The sequence below is a fragment of the Rhipicephalus microplus genome, chromosome X, assembly GCF_043290135.1.
Source record: "Rhipicephalus microplus isolate Deutch F79 chromosome X, USDA_Rmic, whole genome shotgun sequence".
Classification (NCBI taxonomy): domain Eukaryota; kingdom Metazoa; phylum Arthropoda; class Arachnida; order Ixodida; family Ixodidae; genus Rhipicephalus; species Rhipicephalus microplus.
Window position 1 is genome coordinate 502,130,838 of NC_134710.1, and position 3,603 is coordinate 502,134,440.

The following is a 3,603-nucleotide window of genomic DNA, read 5'->3' on the forward strand; positions in this document are numbered from 1 at the left end:
CCGGTGAAAACCTTCACCAGATCATGATGAACGTACTCAAAGAAGTTGATAGTATAGGCTTTAGAATCGTGCGTATCGTTACCGACAACCATCGGATTAACGTGAAGGCGTTCCAACTGCTATATGGGGGGGTAACCTCAAGCACTGCATACCACATCCGGCAAATCAAGATGGCAAACTTTTTCTCGCTTTTGATCAGTGCCATTTAATTAAAAACGTACGGTCACAGTTTCTGTCACGCGATATCGGAAAGGATTGCGAAATAACCGCCCAGTACCTGAAAGACCTCTACAAAATGCAACAGCGCAGTATTGTCAAGCCAGTGCGGTTCTTGACAAGAAAGCGCGTACATCCGACTAGCATGAAAAAAATCAACGTCAGGAGGGCAGTGCAAGTCGTTTCGCCACCTGTAACCGCGGCCCTGAAGCTCTTGAAAGAGCAGGCAGGTCATACATGTGACGCAAGCTTCGCCCACGTTGGTCCAACCGTCGTATTCATGGACACCATGTACCGGTGGTTCACCCTCATGGACGTAAGCAACTGCACCCAGCATGACTACCAGAACAACCCGGACTGCAAGCAGTACGAATCCGAAGACGACGAACGGCTAGGTTGGCTTGAAACATAATTTCTTGACTACCTGGCCGAAATCAAGCGGCAGAGCCGGCTAAGAATTTTCTGATCAAGGAAACGTACGAGGGCTTGCTGATAACAACCATCTCAAACGTGGAGTGCGTTCGGTACCTTCTCACGGCCACACGCTTCCGTTCCGTTCTGACTAGGAAGATGTCCTCTCACCCAATAGAGGCCTTCTTTGGGTGGTTGAGGAAATCTCCAGGCTCGAACGACCAGACAGACGTGAGGGCAGTTTTGTCTGGGATTGAGAAAGCACTGAAGACTGGCATAGCCTGCACGTCCAGCAGCAGCAACGTGATTACTGCAGACAGCAGCTACTGCTCCTCATTAGCACTCCTACACGGATCGGCAAGAGCAGCGCAGAATGATGGTGAAGCATTTCCAGCAGAGGCAACCACGACCCTCGAGGAGAGTCTCGACAGGGGAAGACGTTGCTCCCAATGCCAGATGTTGCTGCACTAGCAATGGTTGGTGGCTATATTGCAAGGACAGTCCACGAAACCATTTTCTATGATGAATGCTTCACTCTGGTGACTAAACCAAACACCTCTGCGCCATCGGATGTCTTAATTAGGCACCAGGACAGAGGTGAACTCCTCTATCGGTCAACTGAGCTCGTAATGGTTCTCCATTCTCTAAAGAAATACGCGGAAGTTTTCCTCGCAAGAGCAAGAAAGATGAACCAGCCACTGAAGGCTGCCGTTGACAACGCCGCGGAAATACTACAGAAACGTGACAAACTCAAGTGCTAGACCCCGGGACACCATGAAAAACTTTTGGAGGTTGTGCTCGTGAAGTTTTTCCGTCCACATCTTGTGAACTTCGCGACGAGTGTGACTGACAAACACGACTTGGCGAAAGATTTTCATGTCAAACCGTTGTCTCGAAAAGTGCTCAAGCTTTGAGCGCGAAATCAAATAAAAAAAGCTCGCATTGCGTTCTGCATACCGTGCTTGTGTTAAAAATTTTATGTGTGCGCACTTCTTAACGTATACGCATAATCCAATGCAATGTAGACGGTTTCTAGACCGTCATAAACGCAAGCGTATAGGCCGCGTCGTCTGCTATTATTATGGAATTGGTGCGGCTTCTGGCGGCAAGCGCCGGAACTATGAGGGACGGATGGCGCGCGTATGTATTTAGCGCTAATGCGCGGGCACAAAAGGAAATATAGGAGGCTATGTTCAAACCTAAGCAACGCCTCCTCTAGGAAGATGACTGCCACATGAAAAAAAAAAAAAAAACAGCTGCCACACCCTTTCCCTCCTTCATTTTGAAAATGTTCTCGATCGCTAGCGTCACTTGTGGCGAACGGTGCAACAACGCAACATTTTGCATAGCCTCCAAACAGCAGTGCACAGTTGCAGGTCTCGAACAAATCTCGACTGATGCGCCCCTATGGGTCACAGATGAAAAAAATTGCCCGCAGCTTCCCTCGGGGGAACACTGAGGAGGATGCGGACCATATAATTGGTTAACGGGGTGTTAAAGTGCAACTTACTTGGGTCGATGGCTAAATTGGTTAACGTGGTTGTGAAATGGGGTGTTAAATTGCGACTTACTTGGGTCGATGGCTAAATTGGTTAACGTGGTTGTAGGAGGGGGTGTTAAATGAGTGAACACGTACACACGTATGCGAAAGGGCGGCGCTGGTCGAAGGGACGTCGATCATTGTGTTTGTGGATTCGTTGGAATTCATTCCACCGCGACCTTGGACGTCGACGCGCCGTACAAACCAACCGACGAGCGGCAACTGAGCGAGCGAGCGCCGACCTTGAGTATATAACAGCACGACGGCGCATGCACTGTCAGCTGTTGAATGTTCTCGAAGCGCGACGCCACATGCGCGTCCACTGGAGAATCAGGAGAATTGTAGATGTCGAACGCGGTGTGTAGAGGAGGAAGGGTGCACAGATGGTGGAGGAGTGAAGCGCGCGCGGTGTGTAGAGGAGGAAGGGATGCACAGATGGTGGAAGAGTGGGCGACGGCGCGACGGCGCATGCGCGCGCGTCAGCTGTCGAATGTTCGAGAAGCGGTGCGGACGGCGCACTACAAGGCGCGAGTATAAGATGCTCCGCATCTAAAACGCTTAGCTGGTACCGCCCATCGCCGTGATGATAGTGTCGGTCGCGAGCGCCACCGCGCAAAGCTTGTTTAAAACTGAAGGCAGGCCGACTACACTGGGAGCGCGAGCCATTCCTCAGGCATCTTTCTAGAGGAGGCGTTGACCTAAGCCACTTTTTCCTTCCTCCGTGACCTAAGCAATGGGGAGAGGTTCTTTGCCACGGAGGAAGGAAAAAGGTAAGGAAAGGCCCTGACGTCACTCGTTGTGAAGCCGGAAGTCGGCCATATTGACTAGGCAAATTCTCCTCGCTTGTTTACATCCGAATGTAAAGCAGAAGGCACGACTCTCTCTCCGGCTCGAAAAGCACGTGGGCTGCGCAGTGCGTGTGTCGTGACGATCCGAAACTAATGGAACGGGGCTCATTACTCTGAGCCTGCGGGACACCTTCAGCGAAATCGCTTCGTCCGAGTAATAACAGGGAGTAACAGCTCGCCGACAACGAAGCAACTACGAGAGAACGCGCGCTAGATGCACTGACAACGGCGAGTGCTTTCACGTCATTAATTCAGCAACTGTACAGACAACACGATCGGTCGTGCGCATTCTACGGTTGCATTCCGCCACGCAGCCGACGCAGCGTCCTGCCACTGTGTCCGTGTTCCGCGTGAAACTCACCGGCGTCAGCATTCTGCGACTGTGGTGACTTTGAGCACGGTGCTAGTGACAGTTGAACGCGGTTGCTGTTACGTTGAGACTACATGCAATGCTGGTGGAGAGTGTACCAAGCGGAACAGAAAACGTGTTTTAATACGCACATGCAAGTTGTTACTGTACACACACAACACGAAACTACGTATGTGCACATGGTCCTCATGGCGTCTTGCTGGGCCCATGTCACACCG

At 51.2% G+C, this 3,603-nt stretch overlaps 1 pseudogene; it reads left to right on the top strand.

Moving 5' to 3' along the window:
• The first annotated feature begins 295 nt into the window (after positions 1-295).
• LOC142775191 (uncharacterized) lies at positions 296-1,675 on the top strand (annotated as a pseudogene).
• The last annotated feature ends 1,928 nt before the right edge of the window (positions 1,676-3,603 follow it).